The sequence below is a fragment of the Chlamydotis macqueenii genome, chromosome 4 (genome assembly GCF_036417535.1).
Source record: "Chlamydotis macqueenii isolate bChlMac1 chromosome 4, bChlMac1.mat, whole genome shotgun sequence".
Classification (NCBI taxonomy): Eukaryota; Metazoa; Chordata; class Aves; order Otidiformes; family Otididae; genus Chlamydotis; species Chlamydotis macqueenii.
In genome coordinates this window covers 54,319,272-54,346,242 of record NC_141559.1, presented here as the reverse complement: position 1 = coordinate 54,346,242, position 26,971 = coordinate 54,319,272, and the positions used below count along the sequence as shown (strand labels likewise).

Below are 26,971 nucleotides of genomic sequence, written 5' to 3'. Positions count from 1 at the left end.
TTACCTTTGCAGGGAGTAGACAAGGACACATCTGTGTGCAATATAGCGAAGAAAGGGCAGTAGGACAGACGATTTGTGGTGTGAGTTGTTATCAGAATAACTCACCCAATCTCAAGTCTGTTTCTGAAGGACTTTCGGGCAAGAGGATAAGTCCAAGCAGTCTATAGTAGAGATGAACTGTCTGGTAGCAAGCCTGTTGTGGTAGTGGCCAGTGACACCACAGATTTACTCGAGTTATAATGGCACTTGAAAGAGTGCATACTATTTGCCCACAGACCTATTTGTACATAGTCCAAACAAACAGCAGCAGTTGGAAGATCCTACAGATCACCATGAGTGGGAGACAACATAACAACCACAGAGGTGAAGAGAGGTTACATTCTTTGGGTTTGTCACACAGATGTGTCTTTGTCTACCCCCTGCAATGGTAATGGGCCTGAGCAAGCTGCTCTGACAATTCTGGTTAAAAGTCACTGTAAACAATATCCTCATACAAACATGGATGATGAGGATTAGAGGGAAAAGTAATTCTCTCCTGTGTTCTTCATGTATTAGGCTGTCCTGCTGTGAGGAGAGAACTTTGCTCTGTAAGTCAGGACTGAATGCAGTTTGCAATTGCCATCTCTCTAGCTCACGGTTAGAGGAAACACCCCTGCCCACCACTCCTCTGTTCCCATTCATTTGGGCTGATCTCTGCTTGACCAGTTGTTCTGCTACCACCCTTCCACTCTTCTCCAGAGTCTGCATCTCCTTCCTCACCATGGAGTTGTCCCCACAGCTCGCTTCCTTCCTGATAGGGTGCAGCACTAATCTTAGTTCAGACTACAGTGAAAATACATGCAAAAAAGCTGTAAGAAGCCTCTGACTCTTCACCTGGGCTACGCTGGAACCTGGCCCATGCCTGGCCATATATCTCATTGATCTGGCCTCTGACTCGTTGATTTGACTTTTCAACTCACGTGCAGACCTGCCTCCTCGACAGGAACTTGTTGGTGATCTGGGCTCTTGCCAGAGTTTGGCTGCCCTCCTCTGGGAGCAGCCTGCCCCTCCAGCTCCCTGGGAGTGACCAGGGAAGTAAGTGCTCAGTAGCTTGCCAGGCTTCCAGTAAAACTGGTCCTTGGCACTGGGGTGCTGAAGCACTTACCAAGCTTTTCTCCCCCTCCATCCCTTTCCAGGCTGCTTGTATTATCTGTGCCTTCTAGGATTCAAATTAACCAAACTAACCACATTCAGAGATACATTTGGAGGTGTTGCTTATGCACTCCCTTCAAATTATTAACAAAGATTATCAAAATAAAGTAATTATAATACTGATTTTCAGAGTTTGTCAGTGAACACTCTCCATGTTTCAGAAAACTGTAAAGGATAATAAAGAAAGAGTACAAACCTAACTAAGTTTATAAGATAAATTTGAAAGGCAGTGTTTAATGATCTGGCCATCAGAAACAATCGCTGTTCTTTCATATTCTCATTTAAAATATTTTCTCAGTCTTTTCTCTTCACAGTTCCTTAGAGGAGATCCCCTTCCTTCAATAACAAAGCCATAAATGTGGCAGAAATAATGCTTGTAAATCCTGTGCAACTGGTCTGTACAAGAGAAAGACTGTGGCTACATGTTCCGATTCCACTTGCACTTGCTTTTATTTAGAAGGCTCCACCCTGCTTCTTGCCATCTTTCCATGGCTTCTACCAGAGGAATACACCTCTTTTACTAGAGGAATACAGCTCTGGCCACAAACTGAAGTAGATTTGTGAAATGATATATCTAAAAGAACTCACATACCACAGAGTTTTAAACACAATCTTTATTATCTTGTTCTTATTAAAAAGGGTAGCTTTATGTACCTTTGAAAATTGTCACAGTTGAGGAAAAGTACCCCTCTATATAGAGGAGCAGGAACCTCTTCACATCTGCCACTGCCAGATCTGTAACAGGGAACAGTTAGGAGCATGCATTGTGTTTGCACATCTAAAACACAATTTAGCTCATAATCAAGCCTGAGTAAAAAAATACACCTACTGCCTCCTTCAATAGTGCTTAGCAAAAAAAAAAAAAAAAAAAAAACAAACAACCCAGTACTTCCCAACATCAGTTTTAATCAAGAGAAGCTAACACATTAGTGTTATAATTGAAAACTGAGAAATCTTCACATCTCTGTAAATCTCTATTGCCTTCAATGGGATTCTGAGCAGAAACAACCTGAAATCAGTGAGCTCAACAACAAATTCTAAATTCATGTTCACTGTGCTGTGGAAAAAGTGATGTAGGTTGAGTAAAATCTGGAAATTCTGCTATTTGCTCCTACAAGAGGCATCTAAATTTGGTATATTTTACAATAAACAAATATGATCCCACCTTCCTTCTTCCAGTCTCTTATATGGAACAGATAAGGCAGGCAATTGACAGGATTTTTTCAGAATTTCAAAAGGGGAAAAAAATACCAAATACCACACACACACTCAAAAGTTTATATTCCCATTCAATATCATTAGTTATCCCAGAAAGTTATCTGCTACATACAAAATAATGATTTTCTACAGAATACCGTTACCAGAAAAAAATAAAAATAATAATAAAAAAAGCTTCACTTGATGATTTCTCAGTATCAATAGAAATTTAAGGAAAAAAAATTTAAATATAGTACCAAGATATCTATTCTGGAGTTAACAACACTTTGAAATGATTCATCTAATTACAAATGTGCATATTTATGAAACAAAGAATTAGGAATTTTAAATGTTTTTTTTATTAAATACAGATATTAGTTTAAACAGTTTGTCTAAAATAGTGTGTCACATTTTCCTCAGAGAATAATACCAAGAATACTAATAAATCTAACCAAAGAGGAAAAATTAAACACTTAATTTCTATGTTGAAAAATATAAATGAAAATTCACTGTGAAATCAGACAAATCAAAAAGTTAAACACTGTTTTTCCTCTACCCTAATAGCAAGAAATAAGAATATCTAAATATAGAAAGTAAACTAATTTTTGAAAAATATCCTGGAGAAAATGAATTACCAAATTCAACAAACATAATTGTAAAGTAAATTCTTCTTCCATTCCATACAAAATTTCTGCTCAGTGTTGATACAAACTCGTGTTTAAATTTAGAAAATGAGACTTTACAATTATTATTACTGTGACAAAAACAAACACTCAGCTATCCACTACAATTAATCTTGCAGAAACACATAAACCTACATGTTATGTGAGCACCTTATCTGCCAGACTTTTGTATACATGTGTGTGTTGCGAGGTGGGAAAGGTAGCTGAAAAGCAGTTTTTCAAATTCACACAAATCTTTCCAAAATTCTATCCTAGACCAGAAAAATCTACCCAGTGAAGATTTACTAGCTTTTATATCCAAATGAACACTTAAACTTTTTACATATCTCACTAATGCATTCTAAAAATCTTCAGAAATCCAATAAGTCAACAGATGGCCAAGAGGGTCTGTAAGAAGTTAAGTTATGCAAGTGCACCCAAAGACTTCACAGTCTATTTTGGAGAAATTTTAAGGATATAGCTATGAGTCTTAAATCAGTTTTGCTTGACCCACCTTACCTTTTAAGGGACAACCAATTATTTCATATCCACAAGTTATTCTTTCAAGATACCATTATCTAGCACATCTAGACATCCAGAAACATCCCACTTCTAAGTTATGCACACATTAAAAAGTGGTGGATGGGGCAGAAGGAAAGCAGCATGCCATCTCAGACAACTCAACAAAATGAACTCAAGTGTTTTTTATTTTTTTTAAACAGGAGACAAAGACTTATTCCTAACTCATGGACAAGGTACTCACCTAGGATGTGGTAGAAAGTGACTACGTACTTCCTCTGAATCAGTCCGCAGGTGAAGAATTACCATACGTAAGACAGCAAGACCAATATATACATAGACCATGCAGGTAACTACATGGCTACAGATACTAGGTACTTCATACTCTACCAGTTATTTATATGATTTGTAAGCATGTTTACTAAACTCCTCAGTCAAGTTGAACCTTTTCATAATGTTAGCCCTTGCTCACTACTTTGAGTACTCATTTAAAAACCTATATTAAATTGCTTCTCTTCTCCTAGCATTAGTATCTGTGATCACACAGTCAATGCAGCCTAAAACTCCTCCAGCCAAAACCAAACCCAAATATTGTTTCATTCAGCTAAATCAACTACATTTGTTTCACCATATGGCTGCTCAAAAGCTGTGTTGGCACAGGGGAAGGCAAAGCAGTGAATCACCAGGTTAGACATCTTTCGGCAACAATGTCATTTCATGCTGACCTACACCATGTGCTAAATTACAACCAGAAAACAAAATTTGGAAAAATGAGACTAACATTTGTACTCAAAGAAACAAGCATTGTAGCTACTACTTGAGAAGTCTGCTTCATATTTAAATGAAACATCTGTACTCTCCCATGCATTGCTGCATCTCATGTGGCAACCCGTGACAAATGAAATTTCTGGACAGAATGAGGTTTGTTTATGTACACTGATACAGACTCATGGATCAGCTTCTGCATATGAAAACAAATCCAGAACTCAGCCTTAGAGTCAATGGGAAACTCAAGCAAAATGTAAGGCACAGGAGTATATATACCTGAGGTGGTGCTAAGTAATCAACCTGTCTATCAAATAACATGTTAATTAGCATGAACTGTGACTGTTTAAAGATGATCATCAGTACAGATACTTATACAAGGGTATTCACTTAAATGAATAATATGAAATTGAGAAAATTTCATGAAAAAAATGTTTTATACCAACAGCAGCTATTTGTAACTCCTAGAATTGTACAAGTGTACCAAATGGACATATATAAAAAAAGATTAGGAGAGTTGCTAACAGCAACACCCAAGAACACATGACAGGTGTTTCAGAAAGCTGATATTTGATCTGAAACTTAATTATCCATCTCATGCAGAAATGCAAACATGTAAATAAAACACGTTAAAAATATTTAGTGGTAGGCATCATCTTTCTTCCAAGTTGATTGCACAATCCTTGATTTGTGCAGCTGTGGAAGTGCTTCTGATGCTTAGATTTCCCAGTGCGGGTGACTCATGCACAGTTAAATTATTCTGCAAAGCTTTTGTGAAGAGTGGACTGTTTGACTGCCTGAAGAATGGAGTAGGCAGTGCACTACACTGGAAAGCATCTTCACAAAGAAAGAAGTGAAAATTCACATTCACATTTCCATAAAATGAGAGAGTAGGAACATGTTAAGCTCCAGCACTGAAGTACAGTTCAAGTCAAAAATTACCAAACAAGTAGTTCCATCTCCCTGCCTTCCCCCACTCCCTTCCCCTAGAAGTCCTGCACATCATCCTGGAGGCCAGAGTTATAACAAAAGAAAAAGAATGAGGTAGTAGAAAAACAGAACAAAACAAAACAAGTGAAACACTAGGGGATGCTAACTTCAGCATATTCAAAAAAGATGTGGCACAATACACTTCTGTATTAGCATGCTTACTATTATGTTTGTAAGATTAACAAGATTTAACAAAAGTAAAGACTTACTTTTCTAAAATTCTAGTGTCTGCCAGTGGATCCTTCAGTTTTTCCCCCAACACAAATATCTGTTATAAAAAGAGCAAGTTTATACACTATATAAAAACTCAATACTATAGTTATAGAATTCCAAACCCCCGCATTGCATTACTCCTTAATTTCAATAAACAAAACACTAAGCTTTTGTCAGAACTTTCAGCTCAACTGGAATGACAGTGATTGCAAAACCTGAGATAAAGGACAAGTCTTTCATATTACATAGGCAAGAAGTGCCCTAACAGGAAATGGAAAAAAAAACCCAACAAAATTCAAAAGTTTTGCAATTGGTACAGAGAGTGACGGTCTTAACTGTTATCTCGGCTAAAGAATGGATAAAACCAAGGCAGAAAGACTATTTTTCCTGCCCCTGGAAGCTCTTTGCAAAACACTTTGTAACCACTTTGGGGATAGAAGTTAGGTATCCTTTTGCGACCCTGCTACAAGAAAGAATCAAAAGGAAACAGAACATCAGCCAACATTTAGTCAATAATTGGACTTACTGAGGCAGGAAAGATGGTGCATTATTTTAACAAAAGCGATAGTATTGCACAAATTAAGCAGAAACAGCAATGCAGCAATAGAAAAAAGCATATAAAGTCAACTCCAAATTTAATGTAATTTTACTGTTATATGTATTATATTCTTATACATATTGAAATAAAAAAGGAAGAACATTTTTACTTAAGTATTCAAATATTACAGCACTGAACACAACAAAATTTCTGAATGTTCAGTAAACACTGTTCAAAGAAAAACTATAGTTTGAAGTAGCACTGTAACATTTAATCAACTGGTTTTTAACATTCTGTGTTTCTAAAACACTGTCAATTTATCTAGATAGCAAAGTTGCTCAAAGTTGCTTCTTTCTTGATTCTCCTGAGCAGCAGCAGCATACACTCCTCCTCTGTGGCTTGCTGCTGACATGAGCAGAAACTTTCAGAGCTTGTGCTAAGTGAGTCAAGAAAACCTACTGAATTCACCTTCTGAGAATCACCAGAGAAGGAGCCAACAATTTCCTTGTTCCCATAGATGAGTATGATCTCCAAAATGCTGGGTCCAGCGAATTTAATTGTAAATTAAGTTGATTAATTATTACGACAATATTACTCTTCAAGCATTAGGAATTTTTTAACGAAGGCTTTCGGGATCTTGCAGACTAACTCAACAGTCATAGCAAAAATTTTGACAATTATTTCCCATTCCCATAGCTCTTTCAAAAATATTTTAAGATCATGATATTGACTGAAAGACATACAACACAATATAACTGAAGAATTTCTAAGCCGAGCTTTTTTAAACTTTGCTGCTACCATATTTAAGATAAGAATTTTCAAGATTAGGTATGGGGAAAAAATAGGTCACAGATTCAGCTCCTTTTTTTTTTATTTTCGGAAGTCCAGATTCTATCCTGATACTTCCATACAAACTTTAAAAAGTTTCAAATGAGTCCTCGAAGTTATTTATGTGAGAACTATTAGTCCCTTTTACCACTACAATACTCAGCACAAAATTATATCAACTACTTGGGACCATACTCACTACATTTGCATGACTAAACTTGTTTCCTCATCTTTTTTCTTCTTCTCTTTTACCACTTCTCAAGCTTTTCTTTCATAGAATGATCAGACCACATTATTTCTATCCACCAAAACACGTCTTGGTATGCTTACCTCTTGCCCGTCAAAGCCTTCTCTGCACTCTCAAGTTCTTAACACCTCCCAAATTAGTATCATCGTATTTTATTTGCAAACATTTAGAACCTTCCCTTCCAGGTCATCACTGAAGATGCTAAAATTAGCACTGCTTAAAAGACTGCCATCTCAACTAGCAAGTAGGACCTAGTGAAAAATCAAGTTGCACTTGATGTATTTTACACAACTAATATTTTAAATCAAATCCATCCCATACAGGCTCTTTTCCTACTTTATTAACAGAACCTGACTTAGATCATCCAGCATTAAGTCCTGAAAAGTTACATTAAGAAAGTATTTATAAAAGCATTACAGCTATTTCAATTTTCAATTAATATATCAGATAACAAAAAGTAAAAATATAATAAAATTTTATTTTAAATGGCAATTCTCTTCTGCACAGAACATTGTGAATACGGTTTCAATGACCTAGGATCTCGCTAGGTGTCTATTTAACACTGGTATCAAGGAATGAGATTCCAAAAGCTATCAATATTCACAGGAAATCCTGAAACTAATATAAATTATATGTTGAGGTCACATGTTAACAGGCTAATGAAAACCGCTGTACTGTATTTAAATATATATTAAGGCTTCAAAGAGTTTAGTTACGCCTAACACATTAACAAATACGCAAATAGAGTGAGAATGAAATGCACACTTCAACAGAACAGTGCAATATTCATAAGACAAGATTACTTAAAATAATGAGGACTCTTCATAATGTGCTTGCTTACAGTTCTCATGTTTTGACTCTCAACTTTTTTTTTTTTTCATTTTAAATTGAGGCTTGTATCTGCCTCAATGAGACCTCCTCCCAGAGCTGCTACATGAAGCAGCTAATAGTACTGAATTTTAATTTTTATTTAATGGATTGGCTTTTTGCTAGCTGAAGTGCTACACACACACACGGCTATAATAATCACTCTTTTAGAAAGGATTATACAAATTGAATTGTGAGATGCTTAAGCCTGGGAGAATAAAACATGCTAACTTTCATAATATGTTTATGCGAGTTACAACATGAGTGAATAAACTGAATAAAAACAATTTAAATAATACTGTAAATAACTTAGTTTGAAAAAAATCACTGGCTTTAATAAAAAAAAAAACCTAAAGTTCTCCAAAATGCTGCTCATACTTCTGCAGCTATAGCTTTAGATTTTTATTTTATAACTATTATACTGAAAGACTGTTGTTTTAAATGTCCCTGTCAACAGAAATCTTACTTGAATCTTGGAAATTTTCTGGAAAAAATGCTGAAAGCTAAGGCCTAGATTCTGGAAAGATTTAATAAACATGAAATATAACTGAGTTTAGTCCTAATAATTGGCTTAAGATATTACACTAACGGGAAGTGCAAAATTCTGAGGAATCTCTGAACTTAAAATTACATGAGGCAGATGGGAAGAACTCTTGTAACTGTTACTGCAAGATAAAATGAGTTAACACTGGCAATTAAATATTACTTAGATTTTCAAAACCTTAACAACTGGCATCTACAGCCTCAAATTTATGAATTCCATGTAAAAATTATTAAATGAAATAAATCAGAAGATTCCTATTGTTAACAATTCAAGAATATAAACAGGGAATAAAATCAGACAATTAAAGAATTCAACTTTCAGAAGGCAGTTATGATTCAGCCATTTGATTCACTGCAATTTGTAGTATTTATCTATTTCCTTGACAGTTTGTATTAACTGAAGTTGCAAAGAATATTTGTGGCACTTTGAAAGTTGTAAATACTAGTATCTAAAGATATAACTGGATTTGTGAAATAGATATGCAACACAAGTGTTCATTGCTCTCATCTACTGACCTATAACCAAAGTGAACAATTTTGGCTATGTCTCCATTAGCAAGTAATCTGGAGCAGCAGAAATGGATCACTAGATCAAAGCAGCTGGTGCTGGCACTCCTATGCTAGCTGTTCAAGAGAGTTTATTTTGGTTTAGATTTCACCTGGTCTCCAGAAACAAACATCACCATCACACAGGCCATTCAAAGTTTTCTAGGGATTTAAGAGTTGATTCAGACCTGTATGTCCCCAGTAGAGATAGAAGAGCACTTCGCCTGTGTAGCAGAACGTAAAAACTACTTTTCTGGGACAGGAATGCAGTTCGAACACCCTGAGCAAGTATGTGGTAAGGGAAGATAATTGAGAGATTTTCTCCAAAACAGTATTAACAATCCAAATCAAAACGGTAATGCATACCCTGGAGTTGTATCCTACTTTTCCAAACCAGACTAACCAAAGCAGGTGTCATCTCACAAAACAGAATACTTGAGGGCACTAAAAGACTCTAGAAAAATTCTGTTAAGCTTTTATTCTTAACTTCTCACTACAATTAAAAAAAAATACATCCTCTATTTCAGAATTCAGCAGAAGACTAAAACTGGATACCTCTACCACTTTGGCTTCATTTCTCTTTGCTTCATTTCTTCACTCCATCTTTTATGTCCTATTTTTTTTTCCTTTTATATTATTTTTTTTCTTCTTTCTTTCTTATTTCTTTCAGATTTTTTGCTCATTTATTTCCCTCATCCATCCTTATATTACCTGTGCTACTCAATATAGCAAGAGAAAATTGAAGATTCTGGCATCTCTGAACTTTCAGACAGAGCTGTTACCGTTGTTTTTTTATCTGGAAATGCAGATGGTGTAGACTGAGAAAGGCATGTAAGCACTACTGCTGTGATTTAACTTGCTCTAGCTCAAACAAAATTTAAAATGGCTGAAGATAAGCATGTGTTTGCTTCAATCATTCAAATTGATCTCTAAATCCAGTGCTAAGCAACTACGTGAATTGAGAAAAAGCAGATTAATGACACAGGAATATTAGTCTACTACAAGACTGAAATTAGCCTGGTTCTAAACACTATCTCAGAGAACAGCCACAGGAACACCATGACAGAAACACTAAGGAAAATTAATCAAGCAATGTTATGGAAGAATTTCCTTGTAGAAACACTAGATAAAAATATATTCAGCATATACACAGCTTTTTACCTTACCAGTAAAGCTAGGAATAAATTGCTTAATCTTTGCCTTTTTCCCCCCTTCCTGAGCTACATAATTTGTTTATATAATAATTTAATCTTCTAGATTTTAGGTTAAATGCCAGAGTTTCTCTTGGCATTGTAAGTTATAAACAGGATTTTGTCACACACAATTAACACACTAGTTGTTTAGAATAATAAAAATATTCAGAGACTCACCTAGTTTCACTAACACTCAATATATAACATCCAAGTAATTTTCCAGAAGAGTTTTGCAAATGAAAGAATGGACTTCACTCTGCATTTGCTAAAATTTAGATGAAAAGAAAAACAGATCTCTTTAAAGGAATTCCTAAAGAAAAATTGTCTTTTAAGAAAAGCAAAAAAAACCCCACAAAATAACAAGATTTCACATGTACATAAATTGAAAATTATAAGTACAATGATAATCCTTTTCATTGCAGAAGTTTCCTTCTGTGTGGATCTGGGCTTCAAAGCAAAACTCAGACTTTGTAAGGAATTCTGGTTTTAATAAGAAAAAAAATTTCTCTCTTATTTGCTTTCACACTTCTGTGAAAAACATTAAGAAAAAAATGTAAAAAGATGTTTTTATATAATTAAATACAAAAGTTCTGTAACTTAAGAACAGTTTTAAACTGAGGATTTTCAGCACAAGTTAAAAAAAGCTCTAAGAAAGAAACACAAGTCAAAGGACTAATGAAAATGTAAAGGAAATGTAAAGGCAAACAGCTCACAGAGAGACAGTATATAAGGCAGAAGTACACTCTAGAAGACACAAACTTGTAATAAAACAAAGCAGGTCCTCATGCTCATGCAGCATAATAATTTAAGTTTTCTCCTAAAACCTTGAGTGCTTGCTGTAACATATGCAGGTGCTTTATCTTTCCAGTGGTAAGATTTTGATTGCATTTTGAATCAAGAAAACAGTATGTTCCTTCTCCTCAACTCGTTCTCAGACATAGGCTGACTTTTGGTAAGGTTTTAGCTGAAGCAGATACATAACACAAAGAATTACTGCTCAATGATTTAAGTCTTGCTAAATTATAAGCAATTAAAACCAGGGTCTTAGAACAGAAAGTGTCAAGCATCATTAACTACAAGCACTGCTACCTGTAATTCCATTCATGACCAAACATCTCCAACGCATGATAAGCCACTAGGAATATAGGAAGGCTTTCTGCTAGCAAAACAAAATAATCCTGTTTCAGCAAGATTGGCACAATGTCTGATTTACCTAAACAGATCAGTTTCTTGGATTTTTCTGACCCAGTCAAAAAAAACAATGGAATACCTGAAAAAGTTTAACAATGATATCTATTACAAAGAAAAATCATATAAACACATACATGAAGGCTACAGGGGGCTATGGCCATGATCCTCATGATACACCAAATCAAAACCCCTTTGTCACTCAGACGAGAAATCTTAAACAAACTACCCTGCCTGTTATGTGTTTCTCTTTGTGCGACTATGGATGTACAAAGCAATCAGTAAGCCCACTGCAAAATAAGACAAATCTTGCAAAGATGAAAATCTGCACCTCCTGCCCCATCTTCAGCTGGACAGTACAGTGTCTAATCAAGGAAGTGGGGAGATGCAATCCTTTCACGAGTAAGATGACATGTAAATAGAGATGTTGCTACTTGAACCTATTAAAATGCATATTTTTGCTTTCTACATATTCTGTATATTCTTACATTAAGTCCATCTCCACTTTAACAGAGCATCTGAAAAAAAAAAAAAAAAAAACCACCAAAAAAAAAACCTCACCCCAAAAAATTGTGAGTACAGCAATAAATATGTTAATTTACTGCAACGCATCCCTGGGAGAAATATTAATTCAGTCTCCAGAAACCACAGGGTCACATTAGCACACATTGCTAGGAACAGTGCCATCATGAGGTTCTTTTTTCCCTTCTAGTTTCCAAGGCAGCTCAGGTATAGTTAGTTCAATTGTTTCATTCCATGCTCCAGTGTACAGACTGAAAGCTTATTTGAAGTTTACTCTTACCCCCACACATCATTAATTTCAATCTCAAATTGAAGTGGAACGTCTACCTTGCCTGAGATTGAACGAGAGATGCTTCTGTTTAAAGTGTTACTGTTCTAGTAGTAATAAAATCTACATACTTACTTAAATTACCTAGAAATGCATTGTGCCTTGAAAAGTGGGTGGATAGCACTAGTGATCCAAATGTGACGTCATCTGAGCAAAAGTCTTCTTTGGCACGGTCTTCTGAAAAACAACAACAAAAAACCCCACAGTTCTATAAAGACGAAACCACTGAAAGTAACTTTTAGAGGTGAGCCCTTCATTGCTGCTTTCTCTTTTGCGTTCTGCCATTTCAGTCACTTTATTTCCATCCCTAAACTGTCCATAATTTCACTTTTCAGCTCCTCTATTCAAAGTAACAAAGTATAAATACATGAAGGGGAACTTCAGAATGGTGTACCACCTTTTACGAAGCTCTGGCACTGCCTGAAATCCAAATCTGAGAGTCAAATGCAACAGCCTAATGGTAACGTGAAAGTTACAGTTCTAACACTGCCTACAAAACACTAATATTACAATAATTATATTACAATTGCTTTGGGGTATTTTATGACCTTGCAGAACATCAATAATACACCAGGCAAATTTCTGGGAAGAAAACAATCAATACAATCTTAACTCTCTCTGTGTGTACTACAGTTCAAATAGGACATGTGATCTACCTCAGGACATAGTCTAAAACTCTCAGACAACATGGCATACAACAGCTTAAGAAAGACTCAAGCATAACTTAATTTCAGTAAGCTGTACTGAGCAGGAGCTAACTATAAAATAGATATTTCTATACACAAACACTATTTATTCCACAAAGGAATAGCTCCCTGGCTACTACAGATGACAAATTCTGTATTCCTACATACAGTGCTGTGTTTTAAATATGCATACACCAATTTTGTAATATAATCTTACTGCTGACAATCCTGCTGAGTAAACTACTGCTAGTTATCACTATTGATACTTTCTATTCAGCACTCCTACGTGGCAAAGTATCCTTTTTAAGGTATGCATAAATCTATTTCCTTCCATCATAAGCAAGGATAGGCAGATTTCCTTTGACATAAGATAACAAAAAAAAAAAAAAAAGAAAGAAAAAGAAAAAAAAAGGATCTTCAAAACTCCTGTTCTTTACCACTTTGTCCCCCAGTACATACAACATAGAAAGAAGCAGCTGTCAAGCTGAGGAAGAAGAATGTCAACGTTTGAAGAAGGTCTACTGGACAAGTCTGATGGGATAAGAAAGGTAGACCATTATCAGCTACTTACTTTTCTATACAGTAAAATGAAATATTCTAAGGTTAGAAATCAAAGTTTTGAATCAAATACCAGTATACAGGTAAGAAATTGCAAACTATAAGGCAGCAAAAGTGTCCAGGTGCCATTTTAAAAAACAATCTATACAAGTTTATGAGGTTATATTTCATTTCTTACACCAGCAAAACGAAAATTAACATAACTGAACATAAATCAACTATAAACTTAATTGTCCATATAAAGGTAGTACCAGTTTAGCTAAAATAATTTTGAAAAGCAATTTCAGTTATTCTAATGAAAAAAAAAGTTTGTGATCCTTTTGACTTATGAGTTGTAGTGCCTCAATTACCTTTGATGTTAGAGGTTTCTATAGCCTCACCTCAATTGCACTGAAACTCATAAAAAGTCCTCCAGTTTACACAAAAACTGAGTGTAATAAGAGGTAGTGACAGATCAACATGAATGCCCAAGATTGAATTTTCAAGCACAGCTGCCTGTTCTTTTGCCACTCACTTCAAAAGCAAGTTAAATTGACAGCTAAATTTCTTAAGGGGTTGCAAAATTTCCTAGTACTAGAATTTTTGTCCTGACTTTCCTGCCAAGCCGATCAAACCGGCACATTCCCAAATCCTTTTCCTGTCTCACCTTTTTTTTCCTCATAAAAGCCAAAACCATCAACACAATCTGTAAGCTTCTACTTATCTTTTTCCTGCCTCATTTCCTAACACCTTCTACCTACTCTTCATCTTGATTCAGACTATTCTTCTGATTGTATTACGTTTTCCAGATCCTGCAAAATAACATATTTTCTCTCTTTTCCTTCAAATCCCTATACTATTTGGACTTGCTTTATTCTGTCTTTTGCTTCTGTATTCTCATTTTCCTCCTTGCTGATCTATCTTATTCTGCTCTTAGAAAAAAAATAACTTGTTTAATTCACTCACTATGACTCACATTCATTTGAATCCTTGTCTCCCTTTCTGAGGTTATTCTCCTAATTTTCTACGTCAGTGAAGTTCAGATCACCAAGTCTTCAAGGCTGGAACTGTACCTTATTATCTATGAAACATCATGCAAAGCTTTAGTGTCACACAAAATGTTTAACTAATGCTTCTGAGAAGGAAAAAAACCCCCAATTTAAAAAAAAAAATTAAGTACAGTATTTTAGCAACAAAAACATTTTCACAAAATATATTTTAAGCAGAATTACTGAGATGTTAGAGACTTATCATTGGAACTACCATACTAGTTCCACACTCTAGTTTCACCCTCAGTCACACAACTGCTAGTAGTAGCTTGATTACATATAATGAATCTTGCTGCTGTAGATGGTAAGAAAAACTTTATTACTACATTAAAATTGACAGCAAATAAAGTCTGTGGCGGGGGAGGGGAGGAGAATCTGCATTCCTATTCTGACAGTTCTTGGAAGCTGTGATTCATGCTGCTACTTGCTTTTCTACCCACAGTCAGAGGAAAATCCGGTTTCCTTTAGAGTATTCGTTGTTACTACAAAAACTACTTTAAAATAAGCAAAAGTCAAAGTCACGTAACTATTTTGCAGTCCATTTTGATATCTTAAAACTGAAGTATTTTAATACTTGAAATTAATGAATTAAAATACTATAATACTATATTAAAATACTATAAAAAATTTAAAGATTATATTGGTTAGGGAAGGCTTGAAAAGTCTATCTGACATTATTGAGTAGGAAATTCTCTAGAAATGAAAGTAGTAGGTTAATAAAGTTTTCTTCACTTTCACCATTACTAAGTCTATGAGAAGTTTCTCTAAACCTATCAGCAGGACACGCTACAATTCTCCACTGGGACTTGATAAAATCTTACAAGTTGAACATAATAAGGTAAATAACGTCTGCTGTTCATAATAATTAATAGGTAATACAAATATAGGTAAGATAGGAAAGAACCAGAGAAATGTCACTCTAGACAAATCCAGCTCCTTCTGCTTTTCAACTAGTAACTCCATGTTACAGAGGAGTGGGCTTTCAGGAAATCCCATTTGGGAAATACTATCTTTTGTTCTTATGCTGAAAGAAAAATCTTATTCTTTCACTATTAATGGACATATTTCATACAGTAACTGGTTTAAACAGAAATCTTTAGATGGCACCCTTTCAAGTTTTATCTCTCCACTATTAAAAGCACTCATTTGCTATAGCTTTTAAATGTAAAAGTCCCATTTCTTAAACTCAAGGTATACTTTCTTTTCTTCTTTATTACTGAAAGTGAGGTCTAAGTTCTAGTCTTTTCAAAGAAATACACCAGAACATTTTTTTTTCCCAGAAACAATGGGAAACCATTAATTTAATCACAGCTTAAAGCTATTCTTTTAATTTCCGAAGGATTTATTTTACATACTAAACCAAACTAAGAGTCAGGCAACCCTGCAGTCAGTGAAACAGTCTCATCTAATTCTGATCAGGACAATAATTCCCTAGTTAATGATCAAAATATCTTCTACCAGCTTATCATTAAGGGAGCTCTTCAGCGGGCAGTAAAGCACAGTTCTGATAGCTCTACTCTCCTCTCCCCCACCATGAGAAGCCAGCTTCCCCTCCTGTTGTCCCTCTGATGCACCACAATATTCTCAGCCCCCATCCCCTTCTGAAACAGCCCAACATTCTGCCTGTCTCCTCAAACCCCACTGGCACATACAACCATCTCCTGTTCTATCCAACCAGACCCAGCACATACTGAAAAAAATAGGAAAAAACAGGTCAGGTTTTTTTGCAAACTGTCATTGTATTATCTCTCTCGTAAGAGAGTGTAGCGACACATTTCTCTCTATCCAGTTCGCTTATTTTCCCCAAACCTGTAGGAGCATTACAGTCTATGAGATTTCTATCCCTCCTACAAACACGGTTGCAATTGCTCAATGAATTCAAAAGCTACTGGCAAATATGTAAGGAAAGAATGAGAGAAAACAAGGAAAAAGTATAAGTCATATTTTCTTAGGAAATCAGGCTTAAAAACGGCAACTCCCTACAGCTTTTAATGGAGCAAATTTCTTGGTTCTTTACCGAGCCAAAGGAAATAAGCAGATTTTGGCAAAACATTTTCCGATTTCTTTGACTTTTTACAACTTCACACGTAGGTTTCAAATATACCTTTATGGGACTAAGGACTGGGAAAGTCACTCCATGTAACAAGATAGTTTTTCCCCTAATATATCTGGAAGTTTTTGGATGATTGATGAAAATCCAAACCTTTGCCATTTCTCTAACAAGATCTCTAACAAGTTGAAAAATTACTAACTTTCTGTCTTAGTACACCAGCAGGAATTTACCCTCTCCAAATTCATGACCACGTTCTCACCAGCAGCCACGAAATAGATGGAACATTATTCTGTCAAGGTGTAAGTCAGTATTAGCCACAACTCAAAATGCAAAAGCCAGTCTCCAACATTACATTAAACATGCAATGAAATAGCAACAAACATATCAAATGTTCTTAAATGCCAGAAACTAATATTTACTGTCATTAAAAACTTAAGTCAACTGTAAAAATCGTGACTTATGCTTTATTTACAACAGCAGTAGCATTCTCAGAATTGGAAATACGAAATTAGCTATATTAATACAATTTATTTTGAAGTATATTTTTTATTAGGCAGTTTAGTATCTCATACTCTCATTCTCTAAGATCATAATTTAATATGTAAAAATATGTATTTCCTCAAGATTTCTAATACACGTTAGGCAATTCACACATTATCCTTCCTCCCTCCTACAACAGCCACTTGTTACAGGCCTGCCTCCTCTATGTTCACAAACACTTGCCCCAGTGGTATTTAAAAGAAGGTGCTGGAACTTCCTGGATATCTACCAGTTCAGCAGATAAGATGCTTACAGGATCTGAGATCATCCTTCCGCAGGCAACAAAGATACTCACAAACTTGCAGAGATGCAAGCTAAAAACTCTTGTAGATAACCTTGTTAGCAATACTACACAGTACTATAAAGCATTTGAAATTCAGACATCATGCTGGATGATCAGCCCATTCCCAGGTACTCCTTCTCTTCTAAGTGTCCCCCAGCAACATCACTACCATGTGATGAGTTAGTAATTAAGTTTTGCTGCCTGCTCTGGCTGTAATAGGCAATACTATCCTAAACTACAATCTTCACTTAAAGAGATTATTAGCAGGGCACAAAAGAGAGGATTTCATACAACAGGATCCACAATTCTAAAGTGCCAAAGCCAGGGGGAGTTGCATCACTCAGTCAGATTTCTCAAAAAGTTAGTAGAGATGCGAACCACAAAGGTGACCAGTGGACACGATGTTATGCTTCATCTTCACCTGTCTCTGAAGGCATAGGACACAGGTAATGTTAGTATTCACAATTCTGATCCCTGTCCTTGACATACATAGCTAAGCTTTTACCATCAAAACAGGAGGAATATAGCCTTTTAACATGCCAGCAGAAGGAAAAATACATGCTCTTATTTTGTCCAGCAGCATGAGGTTACTGCACAGTAACCTGGAACAGAGAGGTCTCAAAGCCAATCTCTACTCTGTCAGGAGAGATTCAAACCGCAATCTCTCAGCAGGCTCCACGTTCACTGGGAAGATGGATCAACTCATAACTTCTCATTTCAGTGGCAGTCTTCAGAACATGGAATAAAAAATAACAAGCAAAGCTTTGCTGGACAGAGCAGAACCAGCAGCATGCATGCCTCTCTAGGGAGAAGGGCATCCAAATGAGAAAGACAAGTCCTGGTTTCCAGTTCCTATCGGCATTTAAAATTTTAAGTGGAAGAAAACACAAAATAGTTTTGGAACACAGGCCAGAAAACAGATACTTTCCTCCTTTCTCTACAAGAAAATAAGTGTATCTCTATTTCACCCAACTAGTATCTCTATTTCACCCAATTAAACTTTAATCATCTTGTACACAAGGAAAAGGGGACTTTTAGTGTTTGGGGTTTTGTTGGTTTGCTGGCTGTTTGTTTTTTTTTTTTTTTTTAAGGAGATATCAACAAAATCTCTTCCTCCTCCCCTCTTTGTGTTTCTGAACAAAAGGGAGAGTCACCACAGGGTTTTGGTCTGAGTCCAATCCCATAGGTGTGCCTGAGGTGTGGTTTGAACATGCCTTTCGACAAGTGAATGCCTAATTTACAGATTGCCAAATTTATGAATAGTAAACAGATTTAGATGCCAAGATGCTCAGTTGTGACAAGGGTATGGAAGACCTGAGTGAGAACAAAATTCCAGGGTGCTTGGAAAGCTTTACTAGTGAAAACCTAAAGACCTGTAAAAGTTAGCCAACACATGGCTACAATTTTATCTGAGGCTAGATACCCAAATCCATCTAAACTGCATTTTTGACTCTTGAATATTATTTTATGGATCTGGCCATATACTAAAACAACATACACCAAAAACCTTCTCAAAGATACCTGTGAATATCCTTTTCAATGGAACTCTAAAAGGACTGCTATAGAAGAACAAAGCCACATATATTTATTTTTAAAATCCATTTTAAATGGACTTGTCTTACTCCAGGAATTGTTTTCTTCTGTTTTAACATAACCATAACAGTTGAGAGCCATTTATCTTGTGGTACCAGTCTTTGCTACAGTTAAAGTGGTATTAGCTTCAAAACTGAAGCTTTCTCATATACTCTAACATTATTAAACACATAATCAAAAAGGAAAAAGTATTTAACGAGCCACATTTATGCCTAATTTGGCTACATTTTTATCATGAAGATGAGGAATGCCCAATGTATCTATTAAACTTCATAAGATTCACTCTCTAAATATGTCCTTATTAGTCTTGAATCTCACAGGGTATATCTAATTTTTAAGGATCTATATTTAATAAAATATTAATACTACTAACGATGATTTTATAATATACTCAACAATGCTCCTCAGAACATCAGTGCCAAATAAGAAAACTAGTTCAGTGATTTTAATGACAAAATGCAACAGCTGGAAAGAGTCCAAAGCATGCAATGCTAAACTGCTAAAAGAATCTGAGAACCAATGCAGCCTTGTTGCTTCCACATAATAGCAAGTATGAGAACTGCAGAGCACCAAAACTTTTTATGTACATGATTATATATTCTGAAAGCAGCTATAATTAAGAATTTATATTACACACAAAAAGTATGGTAGGAGAATATTAAGGCTATAAAATTAAACACTCAGGCACGAGCTATGCCAAAATTAAAGTGGCCTTTGCATTACAAAGGAATTTTGTGGCAGCAGTAGAGGTTGAGAATTCAGTCCTTCAGGGCAGCACACAGCTGCATTAACCATGACTTTCCTTCCTCTTCTGTGATTTTGCACTTTACATTTTTAACTCCTGCAACAAATGAACAGGGGACACCTGTCTAACAAACTGTTTCAAATTATTACAGACCACCATTAACTGAGTTAACAAAATAACCAACTGCAACAGTAAGTTGTTTTCCCCAGGTGGACCACCCACAGAAGTGAATGAGCTATCTTCCAATGGATACAGCCAAATTTGCTTGTGCCAGAGTTACAATGAGACACTGGAATACTTAATTTCAGACTCTGTTGCATGACCAAAGGTGTGCTTCCTACAGCTCTTTCTATTCTGAAAGATCACTAAATTCAAAATAATAATGCCAAAACTACTACTAATAATTCAGTATTAGTAGAGGATAAGCAAGACAGCTGAATGGTTTGGCCACTGTCTGTAGTCTCGCAGGTACTTTTTCTCCCCTCCAGAGATAATGCTACCTTAAAAAAGCTACTGCTCTCCCAGCAGCCTGGTGACTCTCTCCTGTTCTTGTGCCACCCCTTCAGTGGTGCCAGTATAGCTTTCTACAGGGTGAACCAGCTCAATTAACTAAAAAGTTAAAAATACATTGCAAAACAAATAAAACAGAAGATAAGAACTGCAGGAACAACCACTACTGCCTCTGCTACGCAACTATCTACTAACACCATCTATCCTCAGAAACATTTCCAGATCTACTTTATCATCTGGCCTTTAAAATTTCTAGCGTTCATTCGGCAACTATTACTTTTAAAAGGTTGAAACACTAAAATGCATTTTTCTGGACTTCAAACATCTACCAAAGTCTTTGCCTCAAGAAAAACTAACTCATTACAACGTGCTGAAAAGGAAGGCACCTGAGCTGTAATTACACTTCTTCCTAATAATATCGTGTATTTTGTATTAAAAATTGTATTACAGTACTAATTTTTTGTTCCAAGAGAATGATCAATACTCCTCAGTCTACAAAATCAGGCTGAAGCCGTGAGGCTTTAGACAGCAAATTATATATCTCTCCTGAAGAGATGCATAGCTAAAAAAGGAGCTGTTTTCAAATGATGAAACTACCTAGGGAAGAAAACTGCATTCTTGATTCACAACTATTTTCAGCACAAGCCTATTATTTTTAGTAAAAAAATTCACAACATTTCAAGTTGATAAAAACATTTCATATAAAGAACATGTAGGGAGCGTAGGGATCAATCTCTCCACTACTAATTTCTATCTTCAACTTTTTGCACAAATTTAGAATATGGCCACAAAAACAGCAAAAGCCCAAAGCTTTCAAAAGCAGCAATTTCCCTGGCAAGAAAAACCCATCCATGAAGATTCATGACTTGGGTGAAATTCTATACTAACAAGATAATTAACCAACATAATAAATTAATTTTAAAGTAATTACCACTGAGTTTTTAAATTACTGAGTACAAAAAGTATAAAATTAGCTACAACAGAAAGTTTATGGGGTCCTCAGAGCATTAATAAAGCAAACACTCTCTGCTTTCCTCACATCCTTTTATTTTACCTGTGTGTGTTAAACTTTTCCATATAAGGACATGAAGCGGAAGAAATAAAAAACAAGACATGGCTGAATGACATCTTAAACTATTAAATATCAACCAGGAGTTATTTTTTTTCCTGTCTGGACTGCTTCTTAAGAAGAGATAACTCTTGCCTTACCAACAAAACTCTCAGATCTTAAAAATGCTAGCACCCACATTCAACCAAAAAACTCTTAACTCAAACACGTAATATTTGGTAATCTAAAAGCAGTATCTCTAACACTTTTGAGAAAGGATCCTAAATGGAGACAAATGAAAACCAATAGTTTATTAAACAGAAACATTGCAGTTACTTATCCTGTAGAATTTCTCTATTACAACAATCAAATACTGTCTAATTTCAAACAACAGGTCCAAACTCCACAGATATTCGTAGACAAAAACAATTTTATTCCTGTAAGATCGAACAGTGTGAAACAACTGCAACTGTTCATATTGAACTTTGCCAGGACTACCACAGTTGAGGTGCATTTCTCAAGTACTTCTTTCACTAGAGTATCTGCTTAAACAATCCTCTTGCCTTCTGGCACACCTGTCACCCAGAGAAATGATCTAGGTTAAATATAACTACATTAAAAAAAAAGGTAGTTAATTTTAACCTGGATCATTTCCCCACCCCAGTTATGGGACAGGGTTTCACGAAACGTAGTGCTGGCACAGCTGAGGGGGGCAGCAAAGAGGTGAGAGCTGGGAGCAAGGAACAGACAGGCCTGTTTAAGTCAACATTGCGACCAAAAGCACTGTTTGTCAAACTATGTCATCAAAAAAAAACCCACCAAACTTACTTGAAGGATTTAGAGGATCAGGATCTATGATCAGCCACTCCGCCTCTTCATATCCCAGCTACAACTATATCTGACTTTCCTTATGGCTGTTAGTAGGTCAACTTTGAACATGTACATGAAAACAACGGCCTTATAAAAATTTTACTACAAACATGTTTGATTAGTTTACAAGCACTTCTCCTCATGAAAAAAAAAAAAAAGCAAAACATTTCGAATTTATATCCAGGTCTGGAATCTGAAAGTGAAGCCAACCAAAAATCCAAATCTACCTTAACAGAAACAAAAAAATGAAGCACCACGGATTTCCAGTCCCTCACTGGTCATATTTCATACATGCATACACCGAGTATTTAACACACTGATTTTAAGGATGCACGGAAGCCGGGAGAGGACCGGGGGCTACTGAGAAGTCCTCAGGTTTAAAAGCACGAACATGTCGTAGGCACTACAATAAAGTTAGCAGAGGGGGAGGAAAAAAAAAAAAAAAAAGGAAAAAAAAAAAAAAAAGCCCACGAAGTGCGTAACTCAACCCCGCAGCTTCTGTCACCTGCCGCGGGGAAACTCGGTGCCGCAGGAACGCCGGCACCCTCGGACCGCCCGCAGCCCGAGGCCCCGCAAAGCCGTCCCGCCGCAGGGAGGGCCCGGGGCCCCGCCGCGGCCCAGCCGTCGGGAGGGCACCTACGGCCGCGGCCCCCGCGCAAGCCGCCTGCCCGCCGTGTAAACACCCCCCCACCTCCGCTCACCGCGCCGCGCGGAGCCGCCGCGGAGAAGCTCCCTCGCGCGTGGGGCGGCGGGGGCGGGCGAGCCCCTCCGGCACCCGCGAGACGAGCCGCCCCACGGAGGGGAGCGGCGGCGGCCGTGCCCCGGGGGAGGCGCTGCCCGCGGCTCTGCCAGCCCCACCGCCGAGGGGCCGGCGGCGGCTCGATTCGGCCCGGCGGGGGATGCCGGGGAGTCCCGCGCCCGCCCTGCCTGCGCGCAGCCTGGGCGGGAGCGGCCGGGGCGGGCGCCGGGCCAGGCGGGCAGGGCTCCAAACGTGCCCGGGAGTTGTGACAGGAGCAAAGTGGGTCACCGGGCCTAGCGGTTGCCCCGCGAGCGCCCCCCGCCCCCGGCGGCGGCCGCCCCCGCCCGTGCCCTGCCCAAGGGCAGCCGCTGCCCTCCCCGCGCCCCGCCGCTGCCCCGGCGGCGGGGGACCCGCTGGCGCTGTCAAACTTTAACGGCGCCCCTCCGCTCGGCGTCCCTCGCCTTCCCCCCCCCCGCCCCCCCTCCACCCCGCCGCACCCGGGCCCGGCAGAGCCGCCCGCTCCGCACGGCAGCGCCTTCCTTACCCGGGCTCGCACGGCCGCTGCCCGCCCGACCTCTCCCGGTGACGGCTGCTCCCTGCCCGCAGCCCCGAGCCCGCCGCCGGCGCACAGCCTCCTCCAGCGGCAGCACCAGCAGCCGGGCCCGGGAGTCCCCCCCGCCACCGCGCCTGCGCTGCCGAGCCCGCCGCCGGCAGCCGCGGCGCCTCGCGCCACCGCGCGTGCGCCAGGGCGCACTGCAAGGCGCAGCAGCCCGGCCCCTCGCGCGGGGCCGTCGTCGCGCATGCGCGGCGCGGCGGCGGCGGCCGAGGAGGTGATCCCCCGCTCTCCAAGCTCCCTTCTACGCGTGCGCGCCCGCCCGCCTGGGAGGTGGCTGGGCTGTGAGGGGCTGGGCAGGGGGGCGCTTGCGCAGGCGCAGTAGGCGCCGCGCCTCCCTGACCTCGGCTCACCTCGCCTCGCCTCACCCCGCTCCGTTCTGCTCCGCTCCGCCCGAGGAGGAAATGGCGGCGGCCGCGCTACCGAGCGGGGCGTGGGCCTTGCGGCGGCGGAGGGCGGTGCTCCCGCGGGGTCGTGTCCGGGTGCTTCGGGGCCGGGGAAGCCCGACTCAGCAGCGCCACGTCTGCGGCTCGGAGCGTCAGGGCTCGTCCGGCCGCTAGGCCGACGGTAGCTGGGCTGCCAGGTGGGGGGCCGGGGAACGGGAAAGATGCCCGGCCGCGCTGCGCCTCCGGACGGCGTGGGAGGCGGTGAGCGGTGCCGCCTTGCCGCGCAGCCGGAGTGGCCCGGCGGCCCGAGGGTCTGCCGCCGCTGCCCGGCGTGGGGCTCCGGGGTTTGGCGAGGCGGGCGCAGAGCCCGGAGCCGGGCCCTCGGGAAGGGTTCTGCTGAACGGAGGCGCGTCCCTACTGAAACGGTAAACCCGGTACAAAGCCGCTTACGGGCAGCGCCTGGACGTGTGAGGCAGTACCCGGTCGTACGTTCGTTCCCAGAGGGGAATAAGCGGTATCTCGGATGCTCTCTGGGAACAGGGGTGCCGCCACAAGTTATTCAAGGATATAAGCAGCCAGGTCTGGCGGTGGTTTCTTTTATCGATGTGCATAGACTGGTAAAACTTAACGGAGTGGCTGAGAACAGTCTTGACCATCTCAGTCATTTTGTCTATGAACAATGCTTTTGATATCAGTTTTAATAAAATACTCTTCCCTAACGTTAAAAATAAGAAATTACCCTAGAGTTTAAATAAAATCTCAACACCTAATAAAATCCTGTAACTTCTGAAATACTGTATTAGTATTGCACAGTTTGTGCAGTCTGTATTGTAGAGTACTAGTGCTGACTGTTGGGGTCATAGAGATTTTTTGGACCCACCAAACTGTTGGAAGGCTCAAAACAAGTAAGTTTCCTGCTTTCTGACTGAAAAGCAGCGGTTTCAGTCTGTTCTTCTCATTTGCAAGTCTTTGCAGTTTGGGAGTGTTTTGTGTGGCTGTGAGAGTAATTGTGAACTTGATAAACTGAGGTGCCCTGTATGGGGTTGAGGTATTTTTGTTAGGCAGACTACGCAGTGATGTGGTGTAGATCTGTTCAGCAAATACATCATTTCAGCGTTCATAGGAGAACACTGCTGTAGCAGGAGTTTGCAGGACTAGCTCTGATGATAAAAGTTGGTATTCTTGTGTTTGTGTCTTGGTAAAGCTTATAAAAACTGTAAGATGTACCTGTTTTATTGACTTTGCAGAGAAAGTTGTGAAACAGGCCAGCTAATAAATACAAACAGTATCAGAGTTAATCAGCAACATGACTAACTGATACTGCACAGTCTTTCTGGACAACTGTAACGGATCCCAGCCGTACTGTGTACTGCAGGACTGGGATATGCTTAAACGTGCACTGATTATGTTAGCGCAAACCTGTTGTGCATGCAGCAGAACATAGGAGTGGACTGTTTTCTGTAAAATAAAACATTGCTCAGTAGTAATAGCATGTAAATATTCCCAGTTTTCTTTCTCAGTTACAAGGATGTTTATCTTTCAGTTGATCTCCTAAACAGTAATACAACAGTAAAATAAAAGTGTAATTACAAACTTGTATCTATAGAAGCTTAGTTAGTGTTTGTGTCTGGATGAAGTCAGGAACTTGCCTTGGCTCCTGGATCTCATGTTTTTTTCTTTCTGGATTACTTTTCAGGTATATCAGTTTCCCCATTTGATTCACCTTATGACCAAAACCTTATGCAAAGATAGTGTGGGGACAGGAACCAGAGCTAACTATGAGCTCATTTTTTCCACTGGAAGAATTTTAAAAGCTATAGTAAAAATACTTTGGTTACTTACTGAATCGTAATACTCTATTTCTAGCTTTCAATTGAGGAAAATGTGGTATAAACAAAACTAATCATTTTATTACTCACGCAAAGGATAATGCTGCTGTAATGAAATATCATAAAGGTAATAGGATACAGCAGGAATGTAAAATCCATGAGAAAACATAGGAATATTTTCAACAAAAGTGCGTAATTACCAGAACCAGAACAAGGCCAAGAAACCAGAAGGCTAAAAATAGCACCAAGCTGTATGTAACAAACTTGCCACAAGATCTTTAGTAGCCAGTAGCAATTCTTAAGAAAAAAAACAAAACAGAGGTACTGTAGTGTCTCGCTTGACACCCTGCGTGTATGGGAGAGCAACCTCTACCTAATGCAATGTTGCAGGAGCGCATTAATCTTTGTGGCTCACATATCTCACATTTGGGGATTTGACAAAATCAAAACAGGCAACGCAGTGGTGGAGGTCACGCACACTTGCATTATCTGCCAAGGTTATGGCCTAATCAAGGTAATTTTTTTAAAGACTCCTGAAGGAACGGGACAGAAAGCTTAGAAATGGTGTGGTGGTTTTATGAAACAATTCTCCACCTAGAAATACTATTTTTCTGACTCTTACTGTCAATGTGAGTTTGCTCTGGTGTGTAGTGATAGTTTTGTTTCACCCACAAAGGTTCCGTGAGAGCCAACAATTTTCAGACGTTGCCAAATTATAAGCAGCAAATATTCTGTGAATTACTGAATGATGGGACTAGATTAGGCCAGATTCCAATGTGACAAAACTGGCCCTTGTACACTTGTTTTGTGCTCGTGTACCTCACGGTAGCAGAAGGGAGGCTCATTGCTAAGAGGAAGGGGTTGGTAGTACTTCTTTTATAGCAGCCAACACTGATATTCTCCTCATGCGTCTGTGGAATCATATCTAGAGTCACTGATGGCCTATTCGCATTTAAAACTACTAGTCTGAAGTGGCAGATAAGCCATTATTTCTGAAATGCATCTACTAGTTATCCCTTTGAATCTGCAAAATACAAGTTTCTAGGAGTAGCATCTACAAGTATGCATCTACTAATAGCACAGCTGTATCCTAGTGGGTGAAAAAAATTACTAATATTAATTTTTTTTTCTTCTTAGGTATGTATGTGCCAAA

At 38.8% G+C, this 26,971-nt stretch overlaps 1 protein-coding gene and 1 long non-coding RNA gene across 5 annotated transcripts in view; both read right to left on the bottom strand.

The window, feature by feature from the left end:
• CLOCK (clock circadian regulator) overlaps nt 1-5,580 on the bottom strand; it is a 46,738-nt gene extending 41,158 nt beyond the window's left edge. For 3 of the 4 annotated variants that reach the window (XM_086747895.1, XM_086747898.1, XM_086747897.1), the window contains exon 1: nt 5,534-5,580. The gene's annotated coding sequence lies outside the window, so the exon portion shown is untranslated. Of the gene's footprint in view, nt 1-1,845; nt 1,927-5,533 lie in introns of all 4 variants that reach the window. The other variant, XM_086747896.1, reaches the window with a different exon arrangement.
• Nucleotides 5,581-10,476: 4,896 nt separating this feature from the next.
• LOC147600991 (uncharacterized) lies at nt 10,477-23,643 on the bottom strand. The gene is made up of 3 exons (XR_015258583.1): nt 23,535-23,643; nt 12,413-12,514; nt 10,477-10,564 (listed from the first exon to the last, which is right to left on the bottom strand). It is a non-coding gene; the product is annotated as an uncharacterized LOC147600991 (long non-coding RNA).
• Between the last annotated feature and the right edge of the window lie 3,328 nt (nt 23,644-26,971).